The sequence below is a fragment of the Gekko japonicus genome, unplaced genomic scaffold (genome assembly GCF_001447785.1).
Source record: "Gekko japonicus isolate JY-2015 unplaced genomic scaffold, Gekko_japonicus_V1.1 scaffold2132, whole genome shotgun sequence".
NCBI lineage: Eukaryota > Metazoa > Chordata > Lepidosauria > Squamata > Gekkonidae > Gekko > Gekko japonicus.
The window spans coordinates 38,498-60,467 of record NW_015171568.1 but is presented as its reverse complement, the minus strand read 5'-3'; positions in this window follow the sequence as shown (position 1 = coordinate 60,467).

The following is a 21,970-nucleotide window of genomic DNA, read 5'->3' as shown; positions in this document are numbered from 1 at the left end:
TCTGTGCAGGTTTCTTTACTTAGAAGTAAGTCCCACAAAGTGCACTGGGGATTCTTCCCCCAAGTGACTGTGCATAGAACTGCAGCCTAAAAGTAAGCTGTGAAAATATTGTGAGTCACTTGTCTATTTTATTTTACTGTCCATGTGGGCCAGTGGGGTCTCTGAGGAGTAGGTAACTTCACACAATGTATGTGCTGCCACTAGTCTAAGCACATTTAAGTTATCATTTGCATTATGCTAACCTTATTATCAACCTCTGGGCCGATCAGTTTCTTTGGTGGACACAGGGTTATAACCTAGGAACACACTGATAAAGTAAATGAAGGTAAAACGTTCTAAATCAGATAACATAATTGGTAAGAATGTATTACAGTGTGTCTTTCAAGAATGGCTTCTTACTTCTTATTGAGCAACTTCCTGTTGAGATTTTCACATGATGATCAGTTGTTGAGCAAATACATTTTTATATTGTTCTCTTGCAATGTATTAATTCATTTTAACACTTATTTTGCACCCATCAAGAGGGGGGGGGGGAAGAAACCACCAGTCAGAGAATCAGCATGTAGGCCCAGGCACATCCATTTGGATCTGATGCTTTCACCATTCATTGAACTAACTCCTGTTCACGTTGTACTTCCACAGACAAGATGAAGAAGATACCGTCCAGTGCCTCTTAAATTCTAGTAAATCACATGTGGAAGAAGCCTCTGGCTATAGAAACAATATAAAGTTATCATTTCAACCCTTCTCCTGAACTTGGCAAGCTTATGACTTCCTATCCTTTCTCCAAGAGGAATGCTTTTTGAGTGAATGCAATGAATGGCTTTCGGGTGGTGCATCTTTCCAAATGTAACATGTATAATTACATCCTAAATTGCTTCTGCTAAGGTTCAAAGGACATACTGAATTACAAACCATCAGGCAAACAGAAAATTACAAACTTGAATTAACACAGTGTCTCAATTTTTATAGAGGCCACAGGAAGAGAGACTGGAAGGATGAATATAATATCTCCTGCTGGAGATGCAATGTATCCCCCATGCCTTTCTGTTCCCTTGGTAGACATGTGGGCTGTGGTTCAGTGAAAAGCACCCAGTTTGCTTGTGGAGGGTCCAGTGTTCGATCCAGCAGGTGCTGGGAAAGCCCTTCTCTTTCTCATGGAGATCAGCAGTGCTGCACCAGAGTTAACAATCCTGAACCTGGTGGAGCAATGTTTTATGTGCTCCAACAAAGTTTATGTGCTCAAAGACCTCAAAAGCACAGGGGACTTATTGACCCATAAATCAGCATGCAAAGCATTTTACAGGAAGTATTTATTTATTTATTGAATTTATTATGACCATTTCCTTCACTGTAGATCTCATGAGGGCATGTGTTGGGTTTCGATGTGGTCTCCATTCAAAGCACTGTTTAGTTTCAGCCAGGTTGCTCTGTCATGCAGCTCTGACTGTACTTCAAACAAGAGGAAGCTGCCCTTCCAGTACATCACATATCCCATCTGAGACACGGTACATATATGAATCCTGCTTTGCACTCAGGTCAGGGCTCGGTGGATTCTGCCTTTTTGCTGGGTTGTTGAAAGAACAACAACCTGATAGGGAGCCTGCAGCCACAGAGGCAAATACATGTTAGAAGCTGCTTTAAATCACACACAGGATGCAAGTAGTCTTGTTGCTTGTTATTGGTTTAGGTATATAGCACCATTAATGTACATGATGCACTACTGAACAACAAAAGTTTTTTAAAAAACCCCAAAAACCAGACATGGGACAAAGCTTCACACACGCACATACACACGTGTGTTCGGGTATCTATTGGCACAAAATTCCAGAGGTGCTGTATCTGTGATGGCTTCGTGGGGGGGGGGGGGAATCTTTTGGTACAATATAGAGATTGTTCTGGGCTTCCTTGCCTCTACTAGTTCTGAATCTTTCTGGAGCTATTGATTCCTGAACAGCTAGGGACATTAATCAGCAGAAGACCCTGGGGACTGCATTTGGAATCAAGCAAACAGAATGCTTATGAGAGACAAGCAACCTGAGCCTGTCACTTGCTCTGAGAAAGGTCTGCTTGCCTCCAGTATTGGAAGGGTCCTTACTATGATGAATGTGCCAAACCCCATTCAGGGAATCCTGATTGGCTACAGCTTCTCACTGAGCTCACTGCCAGGGACAAACTAAGGGTAGCTTTAAGGTAATGTGTTGCATCATTCCTACAAGGTTTGTGGAGGGGGGCCTTGCAAGACCCTCTGATCGACTTGCTTTTTCTTGGTTCAGAGCTGGCAGAAAAACATTCTGAGTGCCAAGGTCATCATCATCACCACCGAGATTAAACCCGAGACACAATGCCACGCAAGCCCCCATTGAAGTGAATGCTGTATAAGAGCACAATGCGTTTCTAGAGGGCTTGTGCGAGAGACTTCGGACTGATCAGCCCTGTCCACCTTCAGTTCCTCCGCTATTCTCCATGGCCGCCGCAGTCTGCCGCCTGAGCCTTACCGACCGGTGGGGCTGCCTCTGGCTTTGTCAAGCACTGGAGAAGGCGGACAGATGCCAAGGTCAGGGGAAGGAGCTGTCATCTCCCATTTGGATTTCCAAAACTCGGACAGGTGAAGGGCGAAAGGCTGGGAAGCATTACTTCTATTTACTCACGGCGTGTGTCTGCGCTACAGTAAGCGAAAAATGCTTTGGATCCTTGTCGGCTCCCCTCGGGTGGCAAACAATGCCGTCCTTATTGCATATTACTCAGAAAAGTCGTACGAAGTTTAATGAGATTTACTCTGCAATCACAGTTCTTAGGAGCCCAACCTCAGCCGCAAAGGCGCTGAATCTGTGCCGCTTTCGCTCCTCCGCAATGGACTTGGAGTGATCCTTACTAGGCTTCCCAAATGTTATTTATTATAACACGCTTTCCTATGAATGAGAAAGACGCAAAGCGCTCTATAACACAAACATTAAAACCTGTTCCGTTCCGGCAGAACTCCTCCCCCTGACTTCCCACCTTCCCCTTCCGATCCTAGTAGTCTCCCCACCCACCACCCCCAGGAAGAGGCACTGATCGGTGCAAAGCCCCCCCCCCTTTCCGCCAGACGCCCTTCCCTTGGGCTCCCCCTGTCGGTCACCGCACCCATTTCACCGCCCGGAGGAAAGCAAAAGGAGAGGGCGAGCGGGCTCCCCCTACAGGCAGAGAGGGACAGGGCGACATTTCCTGGAGAATGGGCGAGTGAGAGCGGCTGGTTGCTGCCTGCGAGGGGGGCGACGAGCATCTCTCTCCTCCTCCTCCACTTCGCTACTCCGTACGCAGCAGCGACAGCAGGTTGCAGCCAGGAGCCAACGCCTCGCCTGCGCGGAGGACGAAGGGAGACTCACATGCAGCGGCGACGGCGGCGGCTCTTCTCCGGCCACTCAAAACTCCGTGCCTGTGCCGTGGGAAGCGCTGACCCGCGCGGCGGCCGTCTTCCCGCCAACGAGCGCCGCTTGCCTCCCCCGGCCGCCCGCTTCTCTCCCTGCGCCGCGTCCGTCAGCCCGGGGCGGCTGCGCCTCTCGTGAAGTCTGGGAGCCCCTACTCCCCCGCTGCTCTTCCCTATGGGGATCCGAGAGTTTCCCAACGGCACGACGAGGGGCAAGACCATCACGATGTGAGTGCCCGGGCAGGGGTTGAGTGGGGAGAAGGGGAGAAGAAAGCTCGGCTTTGCGACGGCAGAAGAGGCACCGGCATCTGGCCGCAGAGGTAGCGCGACTTGCGTTGCTCTGCTTGTGCCCCACACGGCCATTCTCTATTCCCGCCCTTCCTCCCGGGGAAGGAGCTGCGCCCCCCCCTCCCCCCCCCCCGCCTGTGGGCTGCTCTGAGAGGACCACAGAGAGCAAAGTTTTCGGCTGTCAGCCCCGGGGCTCCACCCCCACCCCACCACCCCGCTTCTGGGATATTAGGCACAAGAAGCTAAAAGGGGGAGGGGATGTGGCCGGGAGGGACCTAAACTTCGCCTGGAGCTTCTATGAGGTGGGGAAGGGGATGGGGGGGGAGAGATAGATCTCCCTCTGGTTCACCTCAGAATAAATTAAAGCGGCCACTTGCCCCCCCCCCAAAAAAAAAAAAAAACCACACGAAGAGGGGGCTTCCTCTTTTGTGGCGTCCCTATGTGTGTGCACGCAAAGGTGTTAGATTGCTCGCTTGGGGACAGTTCCAATGGGTAGCCGCGTTGCTCTGTGGAAACACAATAAAGCAGGAGTCCAGCAGCCCCTTAAATCGAATGAATGAACTTTACAACATTTCTCTTTCCTTTGTGCTGCTTGCCTTCTGCAGCCTTCTTCTAACTGGCCGTTCTTTGGCTGAGAATACCTGTAATAGAGATCTGTGAGAGTGTTTTGTGTTTAATGTACTCTGGTCTGCTTTGTCTTTTTGCTAGTGGCATGAGGAGGTCTCCAGATGTCAGTCCCCGGAGGCTGTCAGACATCAGCCCTCAGCTCCGCCAGCTCAAATACCTAGTGGTGGATGAGGCAATAAAAGAGGATTTGAAATGGTCCAGATCCGTGGAGGACCTCACCAGTGCTTCTGTGGGACTTACATCCATTGAGGAAAGGATTCTGCGGATTACTGGGTTTTATGGCTATCAGCCCTGGGCTGCCAGCTACAAAAGTAAGTCCCTCATTTATCCCTTTCTTCTCTGCAGCTGCAGCCACCCTCCCTCCCTGTACACTCCCCCCCCACCCTCAACTTTCTGTCAGCAGCAGGAACCAGCCTTCTCCCAAGCTGCCTGGAGGGTGCAAGAAAAGGCTTAGTTTGTACTCTGGAAATTAACCCTCTGCATGTCTTTCTGCATGTCAAGTTACTGCCAAACAAATTTTATATTATCAGAGTAGATACCACTTTTGTCCTATGGGTAATTTGCTGCTGAGTGCTTTCCCGTGATTTCTTTTTTGCTCTGTGGCCTAATTATGTTCTCGGTTCAGTCTGACATGATGAGTAGCTGATGGGTGAAAAAAAACCTACCCTTGCCTTGTGCCTATGTGCCTTAGTACTTCAGGCTGTGACAGCATGATCACTTAAATGCCATTTCATACAAGACTTGGACACTTGAACTTTCTGATTATTCATAAAATTGGTGGCAATTATTATATAAACCATATTCTTTGTAATCTGAGGAAGGATTTCAGTTTAGTGCTGAAGCTTGGGTCAGAAATGAATTTTGCAAAAGGTCACTGTGACATAAAGACCTTTTGTTTCTTTAAGAGAAGCTGCTGCATTAAATGGTGACTGAAGTCTGCATCTTTAAGAGAAAGAATTGATATTTCCTCTTACTTTCAGGGGGGGAAAGTCTTAACAGCTGGATGATTTACCAAATTATTTTCATCTTTTGTCAAATATTGTATTAATCAATGTTGATTGTTAATGCTTTAATGTTAATTGTGCTACTTCTAGGTCTGAAATTTAGGTCTTTTGTGTTTAATACCATGAATGAAATACAGTGATTGGGCTTATTCATGAAATAAATCATCATGCATAAAGGTTAGTTCAGTGTCTATTTATCTATGAGAGCAGTACACTGTTTCTAGTGTACTGTTTTTAAAAACAAAAAGTAGTTAAATGTGTAGGTCAGTTACTATATTTCTCAACACTGCACCAGTCATGCATGATACATGTTTGCATGCTTCCAGAATTTCAAGAACAACTCTGATATCTTACAGCATTCATGGTTACAGTGTTGGCAATTTTCTGTAAATATTGGAGGAAACAAAGGTGAATTTAAGATTACCCTTTTTAAGCCATTATTGTACCGTCTTGGAGTACCAGTACAGGGGCAGCCATTTCACACAGCCTTTCCCCTACCGGTAAGGAGCTGTCTCTGAAGCGGTTTGGCATTTCAGACTGTGGTGCTTTGTTTTCCTTTTTCACCCACGTGGGCGATCTTCATATTTTTTAAACTTTCTTTTAAGAGTGCTATCTCTCCTTATATATAATTGAGTAGTGGGTGCCAAAGTTCTAAAATGCACTCCCTTAGTGTATGGACGCTTGAACTGTCAGTCAGAAGACACTGGCTGGGTTGACTGGCTGCTTTGTGCAGTCCCGCCCAGTGTTTCAAGGTCTTTTGCATATGGAAGCTGATTGGACTTCACTGCATTCCACACCACAAACTCACCCCCCTCCCCGCAAGGCAGTTGGAATGTCAGTTGCATATGGAACCTTCAAGGTCTTTTGCTTATCTCAGAATGAGTGAGTTATATTAAAATCAAAAGATAAGGAACTACTAACAGCCATCAGTGAGCTTCATGGTTCAACAGCTCTCGGAATCAATTCTCCCATTACTACTGGCTACTAGTATGGTATGGCCGAGATTGGGGGGGCAAGGCGGGCGACAGAAGGCCGATGCCTCCGTCGCCCGGCCCTCTACAGAATCCACCCCCCAAACCTCCAGGTATTTCCCTCCTTAGAGCTGGCAACCCTACATTCCCCTCAGTGCCTGTTGGTAGGCAACTAAGCTTGGTCCTGTCACCTACTTTGGCCTTTGGGAGAAAACACATTGGGGCCAGTCCTGATAGGGTTGCCAACTCCAGATGGGAAATTCCTGGAGACTTGAGGGATGGAGCCTGAAGAGGGTGAGGTTTGAGGAGGGGTGGGACCTCAGACAGGTACACTGCCATAGACTCCACCCTCCAAACCAGTCAGTCTCACATAGGGAACCATTGTTGCCAATCTCCAGGTGAGGGCTGGAGAGCACTCAGTATTACAACTGCTCTGCAGAAGGGAGGGCAGAAGTCAGCTGAAGTCAAAGGGGCAGATAATGGTAGGTTGGTGGCTAGCTGGGAAGGAGATGGGGTTGCCAACTACATGCTGACAAATTCCTGGGGATTTGAGGGGTGGAGCCTGGAGAGGGTGGGGTTTGCAGAGGGGTGGGACCTCAGACAGGTAGAATGCCATAGACTCCACCCTCCAAACCAGCCATTTTGTCCTGGGTAACAATTGTTGCCAATCTCCAGGTGAGGGCTACAGATTACTCACAATTACAACTGCTCTTCAGGTAGCAGAGATCAGTTCCTCTGGAGAAAACAGTGGACTCTGTCATTATACCCTGCTGAGGTCACCACAGCAAATTGACACTGTTTGCCCAAAGCCAGAGCACTCCCCCAGAGCCTCTTTCTAGATCTCATTGTATTGCTTTCACAACGGGCTTTACTGCTAGTAGCACTATAACACAACACCAAAACAGCACAATAGCGACCCCATTGGAATACCTGGACTCCACTGAGATACATGAGATTGGGGGATTTAAAAATAGGAAGTGGAAGCTTGGGAACGCACAGTTTGAGAGCATTTTTTTTAACACTAGCTCCTTCCCGGCTTGCAAACAGCATCCTCCTTTTGATGGCCAGCATTTCAGGATGCCATGCCTCCAGGGGGGACCTGGGAATCCCCTGTACTTTCAGCCAGTGTTCCCTCTAAGTTGAGTTAGTGTAAGCTGGCTCACAGTTTTTTAGCCTCTGGCTCACACGTTTTGGTCTTAGCTCAGGAAGAATGGCTCCAGAGCAAACTAATTTATTCAGTAGCCAAATAACTTGCTCACAATTCTAATGCCAGTAGCTCACAAAGTGGAATTTTTGCTCACAGGACTCCACAGCTTAGAGGGAGCATTGCAGAATTACAGTTTATCTCCTGCCTACAGATATTAGTTCCCAGGCGTATAGCGAATGCTGTGGAAGGAGGACTCCATGGTGTTGTACTCCATTGAAATCCCTGTTCTCCCCAGATGTAGTGATCACATGTATCTCAGTGGTCCAGGCATTCGCGTGGGCGAAAAAGGGTGGGAAAACCTTGTCATCGGAGGAAGTGCTACGGGGACATTTTACACAGCACCCCATAGCGCTTCAGGAATGGTATAGAAAATTGAAGACCTCTTGGAAGCAGTTTGCAGGTAAAATGGCTCAGGAACGCTTCCCTAAAGGGACAGGAGCATTTGTGTCTGAAAGGGTCAATATATTCCGTTAGGGAACCGTTACTAAAATGGTTCTGTCTGAAATGTCAGTACAGAAACCATTAGTGAACAGTTCCTGAAATGGAACATATCGGCTGTCTGAAATTCCCCAAAGTCATGGAACTTTTTAATGGGAGATATTAAAAGTAATTTTTTTGGTGTGTATCCGCTCAAAGACATCATGGCCGTATGCCTCTTAATTGTTAAGAAGGAACTGATTTCAGGCTCCTGACTTCCTATCCCTTTAGGTACTAGTTCAGGACAGGACATGTTCTCATAAGATGAGTCTGGGTGTTAACAACAATGCTAACTTGTGTGCCCCCAGACTCAGAAATTGTTATCCAGAGCATAATTCAAATAAAATGTTTATATATACATTTATTCAGCTCCATGTGATCTGCCGTTTTGGAGTGCTAATAGGTACTATCTTGATATCTCTATAAAGTCATTAGGAGAAATTGTTTGAAGCTTTGGACGGTGGTGTCATTAATATGGTAATGACACCTAGCTCAGGTTTCCTGTCAAGATTCCAGAGTAGAAGTGCTTTCCAGTGCCAGTATCTGGCAGTTGTAATGAACTTGATGAGGATGAATAGGTTGCAGTTCAAGACAGATAGGATATAAATGATAGTTGGGATCCCTGGAAGGGGGAGGGGGGAACCTAGTGTTGGTAGAATTTGCCTAGTTTAGCAGGCGTGCAGCATGAAAGTTCTTTTTGGCCACGCATTATCTTATTTTTATTTATTTAGACATTTTTACCCTGTCCTCCCCGCAAGCGGGCTCTGCCCTTTTGCTGAAATACAGGAATCTGGAAGCGATCATCCTTCCATTAGGAACTGACTAGTGTGGTGTGCTCTGTGTAGGACTGTGCCTTGGAAACAGTCTGGAAGATTCAGGTAGCGCCAAGTATGCGACTGCTCACTTGCTGTCTGGAGTCGGGCAATGGGACCACACAAGGCTTATCTAATTGCAATTGCCTGTTTTAGCTTACAGGCACAATCCAGGGTGATGGTTGTGACCTAAAAAGTTCTACACATCATGGGTCTTGCCTAACTTGGGTACTGCCTTTCTCCTGCATGTTCAATCAATCTTCAAAACGGGCCCTACTCTGTGTTCTACCTGTTTTCCCTGTTATATGTAGCACCACATGGAACCTGGTATCTTTCATGGTGACCCTGTGCTATGGAGGTTTAAGGTTTAAGCCAAAAGAAGTGTTTTTAAGCGCTACTCTTTTTACCCTTAGAAGCAAATGCATTTTTTTCCTTTTCAAGAGAGCTTTTAGCAATCTAATGTTCATATCAAACTGGAGGAAATGGAACATTTTGGATTTGTTTATTTTTAATATTTCCTGTAATTTTAGATTTGTATAGTGTGAGCTGCTTTTGACCTTTTTTTGAGAAAGACTTACTGGAAGTTTGTAGTTAAATTATTCATTTGATATTAAAATGATTAAACCTTGAAACAATAATATATTTACCTGTATACAATTTACTTTCCTCCCAAGTACTTTTTTTTTGGGGGGGGGCAATCCCTGCTTGGCATCTTTACTTGTTGAAGAGCATTTTCTGTTGTTCTGGAATGGACTCCCACAATAAGTTTTGGCTGCCTCTCATTGTCCATCTGTAGGAGGAGTTGTGAAACTGCCCTGTTTAAGAGAGTTTTTAAAGGCTGAGAAATGTTTGATGCTGATGTGACGTGATGGGTTATAAATATTTTACAATGCAATCCTAAGCATACTTATACCCTCCTAAACCCTCAGTGGATTTAGAAGAGACCAACTCTGCTTAGGGTTGCACTGGAATGTTTCCATAGATGGATGGAAGGGGGGATTCTCTGATGAATCCAAACCTTAGTTTTTAGAACATTTTGTTTACTGCATTCTCATCACGAGGACAGTTTATAAGTATGTTAATAAATAGTGTTCAAAACACAAACTCAAAAATGACCATCTAGGCAAGAAGAGAGATGTGTACTTGATTGCATGAAGCTGCCCTGTAACACAGAGTCAGACCATTGGTCTAACAAATGCAGTATTGTCTACTCTAACAGGCCCTCTGTGGGGCTCATGTAGAGGTCTTTCACATCACCTGCTACCTGATTCTTTAACTGATGATATTGAGGACTGGTACCTAGGACCTTCTACATTCAAACCATGTACTGTACACCTGAGTCATGGCCCCTCCGTATTAATGAAAGTACCCTTAGAAGCCTTTAATACACTACCAGCAGTTTTCTTTATCTTTTGTATATTCTGTACATCAGTATAATAATTTATAAGCTACTGTAACTCAAGGGTGAAATAACTTTGAACTTGACATCAGATCATTGTTTCTGTGTTAAAATGAATTTTTTTCAGTGTGGCCACAGTATCATTCATAGTATGCAATTTTGCACTGTAGGGGAATAATACTTTAAAAGACTGCAATTTTTGATGTGGAGCTGCCTTGAGGCAAAAGTGACACTTTCATGAGACCACATGTTAATTAATACATTTTCTGATGTGCTGACCCATGTTATCTGACAAAGGTAATAAAAATGAGTAATAAAAGTGAGAGGTGTTGATCACATGCTGTGCAGGGTTTTACAGCTGTTCATAAAGCATCTACGGTTCATTAAAAACATGACTAAAAGACACCAGAGAGAATACACCTCCTTAGATAAATGTCAGGATTTTTGCTCTGTTAGTAAAAACAAAACAAAAACAAAAAATTCCCAATCTGCAGTGTTCATCTGTGGTTGTTACTGCCTTGCAGACTTTATTCTGTCAGCCTCAAATGAGTGGTATCTCATCTTATAAACAGCCCTGTTGCCTGCTTGCTGAGAGAAATATTATATTGCTATATGTCCCGGACTGGACCTCATGGGAGGGCCAGATTCTGAGCTGGGTGTTAATGCTTCTTTCTGACATGATGACTAATAGCCCAATTGACTTCTTGTGGAACTACTGTGGATAAGTCTTGCCAAAATACAAAAGGTCGTGTCAGTGACTCAATTATAACCTGTTAGCTAAGATTTAGAATTAGTACTTGAAAGCTAATTACAACCAAAACACAGTGTTTAATGTGAGCTCTACACAGCAGTGTTTTCAATGACCTGGTTTTTAAAATCTGTTTTATCTGGAATTTAATTTATGCTGTAGATATACTGTGAAAAAAGCCCAGTGAAGAACTAGCAAAGTTTATGGATTATTTACCATATATAACAATTTGTTTGAATTCATTATTTTGTAAATTATATTGCTGAAATACATTAGATTGTTGAAAAACATTGTATGTGCATGTTACACCTGAAAAGTATTTTGCTTCTTCTGTTATCTAGAACATCAGTGTGGATAGAAATCTATATACTAATAGCCAAGAGGCTCCCTCTGTGCGGATATCTAAATCTGCACATCGGGGGCACTTGGGGGGCAGAGAGATTTTCCTGCACACTTGGGGCAATCCCCAGCTGTGCAGAAAAATCTGAAAAGTTTAAAAAACAATACGGGGGATACTTAAATCCCCCAGAAAGTAAAAAAGCATTCCTTGCGCATGCACAGAGAGTGCCCTGGCAACTGTCTCAGCGCTGGGGGGACAGGAGTAGGATTGGCGGTCCAGCGGCTGTGGGCCACTCAGGCCTCGCCGCCACTGGGGAGGGGGGTGCAGGAGAAGTCTTGGCGGCTGTGGGCCACTCAGGCCTTGCTGTCACTGCCGCTTCTGGGGTGGGTGGGAGAAGGCTTGGCAGGCCGGCGGCTGTGAGCTGCTTGGGCCTCGCTGCTGGTGCCGGCGGAGGAGGGAGAAGGCTTGGTGGGCCAGGTGGGCCCGGCACCTGCGCTCACCTGCTGCCGCTTCCTCCTCCTGTGGAGCTCCTCCTGCTTCTGCAGGCTGGGAGCTGTGGGGAATACTCCCCCCTGTGAGTATCGCGGGTCCCACTTCTTGTAATTTATAATATCCAATATTTATGTGTTAAAACATTTATCTCCTTCCTTTACTCTTGGTTCAAGGCAGTTTACAATAATAATTAAAATATCCCCAGCTAAAACCAAAGATAAAATAACAATCCCCAAACCTCTCCCCCTTCCCCCTTAAAAGATGCCTGCTATTCAACCCCCCCCCCCAAAGCCCTGGCAAACAGGCAGACTTTGCAGCACAACCTGAAGATCTCCAAGGAAAAGGGCCCATCTCATTTCTCAATGGAGTCCATTTCACAGAGTCAGAGCCATGATGGAAAAGGCCTGGGTTCTGGTTGATGCCAGAAGGGCCACCCTACATGATGGGAGAGCCAAGAGATGGCTGCCTGATGAGCATAGTTGGCACACAGGGATATATGGAAGGAGACAGTCCTTCAAATATGTGGTCTTAGGTTGTGAAGGGCTTTAAAGGTCATAACCAGCATTCTGCACTAGCTACAGCTTCCGGATTTGTGACAAGGGCAGCCCCATGTAGAGAGCGTTACAGTAGGTGACCATCGCATGGATCACAGTAGCCAGGTCATCGTGGCCAAGGAAGGGAACCAGCTGCCGAATCAGCCGAAGATGGTAAAAGGCCAACTTAGCAGTGGCTGCTACCTGGGCCCTGTCCAATTTAAAATGAAGATTGTCCACCAGTGAACGAGTATTTGTCAGAGATGCTTTAGGCTGGTCCTGCATTGGGCAGGGGGTTGGACTAGATGGTCTGTATGGCCCCTTCCAACTCTATGATTCTATGAACTAAAGTTGTCTGAGTACTAAACCCAGGCCTGAAACCAGATTGAAATGGGCCAAGGGCAGATGTGTCATTCAGGAAACCCTGGAGCTGCTCTGCCACCACATGCTCTATTACCTTTCCTAGAAAAGGTAAATTGGAGACTGGCCTGTCATTGGCCACCTCACTGAACAGAGGTCTAATAACTTCCTCCTCCAAGGGCCTGGGGATAGCCCCCTCAATCAGGGAGGAGTTGATGATTTTTCACTTTTCTGGCAAGATTTTAAAAGCCACGATGGGCATGGGTTCAGAGCACAAGTGGTGGCCCTCACAATTTTAAGGACCCTGTGAGCATCCAGGCTGAAGCTATCCATAACAAAAAGACAAGCAGGTCCTTCTGACACCTTGGATGCTGGATCTGCCCTCAACTTGGCCTCCAAGTCAGGACGGATGAGAACCATTTCATGCTTGTCTTTACTGTGATAATGACTGTAAAACTGTATCATGGTCTCTTGAAGAATCACAAGGAATATTGCTCTGGGTATCAGAGGTTAGGTTGATAGCAACCAGAGACAGGGTGTTTTCAGTAGTGGCACCAGATAATGAAACTGAAGCTCAAATACTTTGGCCACCAAATGAGAAGGGAGCACTCACTGGAGAAGACCCTGATGCTGGGAAAGATTGAAGGTCAAAGAAGACGGGGACGGCAAAGGATGAGATGGTTAGACAGTGTCATAGATGCAACGAACATGAAATTGAGCAAACTTCAGAGGATGGCGGAAGACTGGAAGGCCTGGCGTGATCTGGTCCATGGGGTCGCGAAGAGTCGGACTCGACTGTGGGACTGAACAACAACAAAACCTTGCTTATGGGATGCCCTTCCCCTTGAGGCTTGCCTGGCACCTACGTTGCTCTCTTTTAAGCACTGGCTTAAAACATTTCTGTTCACCCAGGATTTTAATTAAGGGATGGATTTTTTATATTACTTTAGCTGGGAAACTTATTTTAAGCTGTTCATAGTCTATTTTTATAGTCTGTGCTTCTATGCTGAACTAGGTTTTTAATGCTGGATTTAAATTATTATTTTTTGGGGGGGGGTAAGCTGCCTTGGGTAAGTTCCCAGAGACGCAGTATAAATTTTTTCTAAATAAATAAAATACATTAATATCAATTGAAAGATTTTGTTGGCTGTCCAAGCATTTGAAACACTCTACTATAAAAACTTCATATATCTGACCTATCTTCTTTGTGACAAGACAAAAGGAATGACTTCCATTTGATTGCAACTGGTAATTTGAGCACCACAAATCTATCAAAGAAACAATGTTTTCCTCTTTTTTTTGAAAGAACGTTGCCTAGTTTACAAGTGAGTGTTGTGGGATACGAGGCAGAGTAACACAGAGGAAGCTAAAGGTTTAAGAACAGCTGGCATAATGGAGCATGACCATTGAATTATCGAGTTTGAGATATTGGAAGAAGTAAAAGTTGATAAAGAGGTAAATGTGGCTTGTTCAAAGTGGCAGTTTTCTTTGGCAATAACTGTGTGATGATTGTTCAGTATACATCAGCAGCAGCCATCTTTTGTCAGGCTTTTGAAGGATTAAAAAAAATTAATTCCACCCACTGGAGATTATCCGGCGGTACGGGCTGGGGTGTCACCAGTACGCAGACAACACCCAGCTCTATCTACTGATGGACAGCCACCCAGATACGGCCCCGGGAGATCTGGAGGAGGCATTACAGGCCGTGGCTGGATGGTTACATCAGAGCCGAATGAAGCTAAATCCATCTAAGACGGAGGTCCTGTACCTGAGTATTGGGGGACTGGGACAGGGGATTAGGCTCCCAGACTTTGATGGGGCTCTACTGGTCCCTGCGTCGAAGGTAAAGAGCCGGGGGGGCAGTGTTCCCTCTAAGCTGAGTTAGTGTGAGCTAGCTCACAGTTTCTTAGCCTCCGGCTCACACATTTTTATCTTAGCTCAGGAAGGATGGCTCCAGAGCAAACTAACTTATGCAGTAGCCAAATCGCTCGCTCACAATTTTAATGCCAGTAGCTCACAGAGTAGAATTTTTGCTCACGAGACTCCACAGCTTAGAGGGAACATTGCCTGGGGGTGTTCCTGGATGCCTCCCTCTCTATGGAGGCCCTGGTGACTGCCAATGCCAGGTCGGCCTCCTTCCATCTGAGGCAGATCAGGCAGTTAGCCCCATATCTCACCCCCCAAGACTTAGCTGCAGTGATCCATGCAATGGTCACTTCCAGATTGGATTATTGTCTCTCTCTACATGGGGCTACCCTTGACTCTGCTCCAGAAGTTGCAGCTAGTGCAGAATGCAGCAGCATGGGTGTTGACGGCGACGCCTGTGCAGGCATACATCTGCCCAGTGCTGCACATCCTGCACTGGCTGCCTATTTAATTCTGGATCCGCTTCAAGGTGTTGGTACTTACCTATACAGCCAGAGGCCAGCATACCTTTGAGACCACCTCTCCTCATATGAGCCCCGTAGAGCACTAAGGTCCACCAATCAACATCTTTTGGTGGTCCCTGGCCCCAGGGATGTCCGACTTGCCTCGACCAGGGCCAGGGCTTTTTTGGCCCTGGCCCCTGCCTGGTGGAATGAGCTCCCGATTGAGATCAGGGCCCTGCAGGATTTATTACAATTCCGCAGGGCCTGCAAGATGGAGCTCTTCTAGTGGGATTTTGGTTGAGGCAGCGGGCGTCCCCCTCCTTGGGTCAGCCTCTACTTATAGCCTGGGCTGGCCCCCTACTGATAGCTTCGGTTGGCCCCTATTTACAGCTGGGTCAGCCTCCCATTTACAGCTGGGTCAGAGACCCTAAATTTAACAGATTTCTGGGAAATTATTCCCAGTATAGCTGGCTTTTATTAGAGTTGTATGTTTTATGTGTTTTAATGTGGTTTGAATTGTATTGAATTTTATATTGTTGTACTGTATTTATAGGAGCTGCGGTGGCTCAAGTGGTTAAGACGCTGAACTGCAGGCTGTGGAAGGTCAGTAGTTAAGCAGTTCGAGACCCGAGTGTGCCACATGACGGAGTGAGCTCCCGTCTCTAGTTCCAGCTCCTGCCAACCTAGCAGTTCGAAAGCAAGAAATTGCAAGTAGATAAATAGGTACCACTTTGGTGGGAAGGTAGCAGTGTTCCGTGCACCTTGGTGTTTAGTCACGCCAGCCACATGAACATGGAATGTCTTCGGATAGCGCTGGCTCTTCGGCTTTGAAACGGAGATGAGCACCACAACCCTAGAGTTGGATTCGACTGGCTTTCGAGCAAGGGAACCTTTACCTTTACTTTACTGTATTTATATTGTTGGAACCTGCCCTGAGCCCGTCAAGGGGAGGGCAGGATTTAAATCCAAATAAACATAAACGAACTAGTCAGGCATGGTAAAGTCTGAAAAAAAGTTGTGACAGAATATGCCTGCTCTGGCCTGCAGGCCATATTCCGCCCTGCCCTCCCAGGCGTTCCCAACTCCCTGGAGGGACTTTTCTTCCATTCTCGGGTAGCTCACCACCACCACTTGATCATTGTAGGGATTTCCCACTGAAAGGATCAGGAGTCCCAGTTTCCCTTTCCAAGTTCACAGGCCCTGCCTCAGTGTCTCCTGCTGCCCAGCACCTGGTCACTGCAGGGACAGATTAATGCCTTGGGCACCCATGGAGGAATAGCTGCGTGCCAACTGCCTGCCTGCCCCTCCCCGGCTCCCCTCTCCAGATAGTGTGTTTGAGATGGTGGAGGCCTATGTGGTACAGTGAACCGCTGAACCGCTCCGTCAAAGGTTTTAGAGTATTAATTAAAAAGAAGTTGTTTACAAGCATATTTTTAGCACCACACCAAATTGAGCAAGGAATACAAAAGAACTTGGTCAAAACACAAATCCTCTCCTCCTTTCTCTATACATGCCCTACAATGTTCCCTCTCAGCTGTGGAGTCTTGTGAGCAAAAATTCCACTTTGTGAGCTACTGGCATTAAAATTGTGAGCGAGCAATTTGGCTACAGCATAAATTAGTTTGCTCTGGAGCCCTCCTTCCTGAGCTAAGACAAGAATCTGTGAGGTGGAAGCTAAAAAACTGTGAGCTAGCTCACACAAACTCAGCTTAGAGGGAACACTGATGCCCTATCAGCTGTTAAAATATAGGCCAGGCTCTTGTGTTCAAAAAAAAAAAAAATATAGGCCAGGCTCTTTTTCAATTATCTTAAAGCTTGCTCCCACTCTTCCAGGTGAGCACATGGCCAATGGCTGCCTGCTTGCAGAGGAGAAGTCTGTGTGCATTCGTGATTGCAGCATCCAAAGAAAAGAGAGCGCCTTCCTCTTGCACTGAGATTTTTTCATCTCTGGTACTCGACCCCCTTGACCCCTGTCAGCCCAGGTCAAGGAAGCCTTTCCTGTTGTTTCCTTGTCAACCTCCCAGGAGAAAATGCATTTCTTCACAAAAGTAAAAACTTCTTTCACTCTTAGTAGGTTTAAGTACCCTCCATGCCTGAGAGGAGAGAATGAAGATTCCCACTCACTTCCCACAATTAGAATAGACACTGTTAGACATTTATCTGCTAGTTTGACATATTTATTGCTTTACAACTGTTGGCCTTATAACCTTAATTTGTTATTTAGTATCGCTTTGCATATCTTGAACATCATCATGTTGCATGTTAATTTGTTGTTCATTCTTTGGCTATAAGTTTGAACCTTGCCTGCCATTCTAAGGTATTTGATAAAGGGTGCATGCACATGAAAGCTTATACCTTGAATACCTTGAATACCTTGAATAAACCTTTGTTGATCTTAAAATTGCCATTGGACTCTACATTTGTTCTTAGTACCAGGGGTCATTTCGTAGAAAAAGAGGTGCAGGAGCTCATTAGCATAACTCATTAACATAACTTATTTGCATATGCCACACCTCCTGACCACCAGAAGTGTGTCAGAAGGCAACACCCACCGCTCAGGCTCCACTGGACTGTTTTAGATTCCTAGCTATTGGGGGAGGGGGAACATGCAGATCTGTCCTTGCAGAGGAGGGAGAGCTTGTACCTGAATAAAACTTGGTCTTAAAGGTGACACAGTTTTGAACCGGGGGGCTGGGGGGAGCTCTGCAACTTACCTGACTGCTTCTTACTCTGGCTGAGGGCTGCTGGGAGCAGGGGGTGGGGCTTGTTGCATGTGCCCGCCCTCTGGGCTCTTTACTGCTGGAGCTCCGCTCCTGTGCGCTCCTGCAGGAAATGACCCCTGCTTAGTACCAAGTACTACTTTAGTGTAACATATGTGGAAGAAATGCATGCTTTTTCTTGACAGGATAAATGCAATAAAGACAGCCACCCCCCTGAATCAACCTTCATGGAAGTAAATATGATAAAAAGAATATATTGTTAACTGAACCAAGAGTCTCACTATGAATATTCCAGTTAATAGGTCTTATTAATAATATTTAATCTTGAAAATAGCATATGTGGCTCTATGTACTGTTAGACAGAGGTAGACAATTTGACACAGTCTACCCTGTGATTGAAATAATGATAAAACTGACTGTATCTTGCCTCCTTGCAGAAGAGGAAAATGACATTGCTTTTCCTTTTGCGGAAACACACCTATCTTAAAATAGGACTGATGATTCAGTGAATATAGCAATACAAAAGGAAAATGATCTTTTGTATTTGGAACAGGTGTAACTGGCTACAGTTTCTCTAGGAACAAGTATTCAATGGATAGTGCAGGGAAAAATGAACAGAAAATGCTAATAGGGTTGGATCCCATGTAAAACTCCCATGCACAGACCGATTTCTGTGCACACAACCATGATTTTCCCTCTTCCTCCCTCCTACTGTGGCCTGAAATGGTGCTTCTGTGGGGGGAACAGGGACCCTGTCCAGAGCAGTATGAGGAGGAAGTTGGAGGGTTGCCAAGGAACGGGGAAAATTGTGGGGGGGAAATCACACACATCCAGCATACATGGATATTTTGGACAGGATCAAAGCCGCAATCCTGGACATTTCTTATATTTTGTCTTGGGTGCAGTAATATTGAGAATGAATATTCTAAGTTACATTTTGTATTAGAAAATAAAACAGAAAATAAACTAGCAAGAAGCTCTACCAGTGTAAGAAGGTCACCTAAATGGGAAAAATATGTGCCAGTAGATTAATTAATATTTGATGACTGCTTATAAAATGTGGCTTTGGTTCTTCCAAGCTCAGATTTTCACTTACTGCTCCATTGAGTTTTTATTCCATTTGAACTATGTTTATTTTTACTGTATCTATTTTTCACATTTTTTGTATTCCTTCCTTCAAGGAACACAGGCCGTTATGTGGATTATCTTCACAACAGGGTAGTCGGTGAGATACTGAATGACCCAAGACCACCCAGTAAACTGTTACGTCTGAGCAGGAATCTACAGTTGTCTAGGAACAAGTATTCAGTGGATAGTGCAGGGAAAGAGGAACTGAGAAAATGCTTTTAGAGTTGGATCCCATGTAAAACTCCGATGCACAGAATGATTTCATTGTCATTTTTGTCACTCGTTTGTCCCTATTGCTTTGGGCTCCCCCCCCCCTTTCCACGTGTGTTTTGCTCCCCCTGGAACCCTGAAGCAATAGAGACAAACGAGTGACAAAAATGACAATGCGGAAGAGCCCACTCTGTCTGTTATTCTACACTGGCTGTATAGTTTTCAGATTGCAACTGTAGTAGATCTACACCAGTAACAAGGATTTATTTCTTGTATCAATTCGCTGCTAAAAGCTTTTCTTTTAAAGCAGTGACATATGACTGTGATGCCCACAAGAGGATTTTCCCCCCATCTCACTGAATGTGATGAACAGATGTTGAACTATACGTTAACACCCAGAACGATAAAATGCTAGACATTAGGTCCATTAGTACTGGATTCTAATGATGTTTTGAAAGTATGTGTGTAGGAAACTGAAACTGAGATCCTGTGAACAATTCTGTGCAGGCCAGATAGTCTTCGCTGCAGAGCATGCTTCCTCTTTCACTAGCATTCACTAGCACAAGGCTCATTAAAAACCACTGACCTTGCACAAAAGGAAATTTTAATGCAAGAGTAAATGCGCTCTGCAGCAGAGACTGTCTAGCACATACAGAACTTGTTCATAAGGTCCAAGACAAAGTGTGTATATTTTTAAAAGGATGAAAATGCAATAAATAAAACACTGACTTAAAAAAAACACGTATTCTACACTTGTCAAGGGCAAGCATGATGGCCCATTGAAGCAAGCAAAAAAAGGTAGGGGTAGAAGCTGTAGTTTTACTGTGATGAAATAAAACATCAAATGAAATATCAAATGTTGGTTATACAGTGTTCTTTATTTCTTGACTTGTAGTAGAGTTACAAAAGGTGGTTTTGCACCATGTATCATCTGCGGCTAATAGTACTGGAACAAAGAAAACTGTGTTTAGCTGACTGGTTAGGCTTTCTTGTATCTGTAAGTACATTTTGTAATCCTGGTCCCCAGTGAAGGATTGACTGATTTCTCTTTTACCCTCCTAATTGGTACTTTATTGCCAGTGTGGGGGAGCAACATTTAGCAACTGTGCACAGCAGTTATCTTGCACAAGTTACATTTACACTCCTTTCTCCACTCAGTTGCTTTAAATTAGCCTTTTCTCCTATAGTCCCAGCAGTAACAACTCAAGTTTGACATCCAGTTATTTCAAAATGCATACGACCCTCATTCATGACTGCACTTTTAGAATAAAAATAAAAGCTAATAAGGAGGTATGATAGAAAAGTGTGTATGTTGTACTTGCTACCTTTTATTCTCTTCTGTTCCTGGCAAGCTTTCATTTCTCAAGCGAATAGAAAGTAGAACAGTAGTGTTTGGTGTTTTCCTCGAGGAGGCCATAGTTGCCTTAAAATGTAGGGTACTGGCTTTTTTAAAAATGTGAGCATTCCTAATTTTTTTGATTGAGTTGGAAATGTAACCTTTATCTGCCTGTTTTTTGCATTAGGTGGTATGGTCCTTACTCAAGGAAAGGCCTAAAATTTTGAGGGATTTTCAGTTGAAGAAAAATGACTGGGGGACATGACAAACAATGCATGGTCTTAGGAAAATAGATGGAAAGATTTTTTTCCCCCCTTTCTCACCCATAATATGAAGTTAACAGGCTGGAGATTTAGGACAGACAAAAGAAAATATTTCTCCACACAATGCCTTGTTAACTTAAGAACTCTATTCCACAGACTATAGTGCTGGTCACTAGTTCAGATAGCCTTAAATGGAAACTAGACAAATTCATGGGTATTGGCTATCATAGCTAAGTGGAACTTGTTCAGAGACAGCATACCTCGGAATACCAGTCGCTATGGGTCAGCATAATTGTAGGCCCTTAAGGTTTGGCTGTCATGAGAGGCAGGATGGTTTACTAGATGGACTGCTGTTCTAGTAGAGAAGGTCTCATGTTCCATGTACAATACCCACTTGAGCAGTGTATGAATAGTTGTACAGAACAGATATCAAAGCTAGGTTTTCTATATCACTTTGTTTCCATCCTCACATCTTTTTGGAATATTTAGCCTCTTCTAAGTACATCTGTACTCATTACCAGATGTTTTGACTGTATGTGCTGTACAATCAGCTGTTGGATTAATCAGTTTGAGCTCAGTTAAATTAGAAATTAAATATATAGAGAAGCACTAGTTATGGACATAGGAAAACTGTGATGTTTAATAATTTTTTGCTTGTTTTTACTGTTCCTATTAAATAATATTGATTGGTCTGTTCTCTGCACCCATATGTTCAAAACTGTGTATGGCATTGAAATTCCACAATAACAGATAGCTATTTTAAAATTAAATTAATATTGAACATCGGGTTGGATCCACCAGAACAGTTTCACAGAAGGTGTACCGCCCCCTTCCTCAAGCAGCCATCCATTTGTCCTAACACCCATGTCAGGATCGTGGGAGCTTTGCAAGCAAAATGTGCCGTAGGACTCAGGTGTGTACCAGCAACGGGGGAAATCAAGTCAAATTAACTCTTTTTTCTCTCTCCAGCTCTTGGCTTGCATTAGCAAAGACTAACAGAATAATTCTAAGGAAAGTTACTCCTATCTAGGCCCATTCATTTCAGTAGGCTTAGACTGGAGTAACTCTCCATAGGATTACACTGTAAGAGAGGAAAAGAGGCAATATTGCTTGATTTCTTTTTGTTGCAGCCATATGGCTGCAGGCCCGTGTCCTTTGTGGCATGTTTAGTTTGTGAAGCTCTTCTGACTCATGGAGAGGAGCTTTTGGGACAAACAGCAGCTTCAGGAAAGCGAAGGTGGGGAGAAATCCACTCCATCAGCTTCTGGTGTTAACTC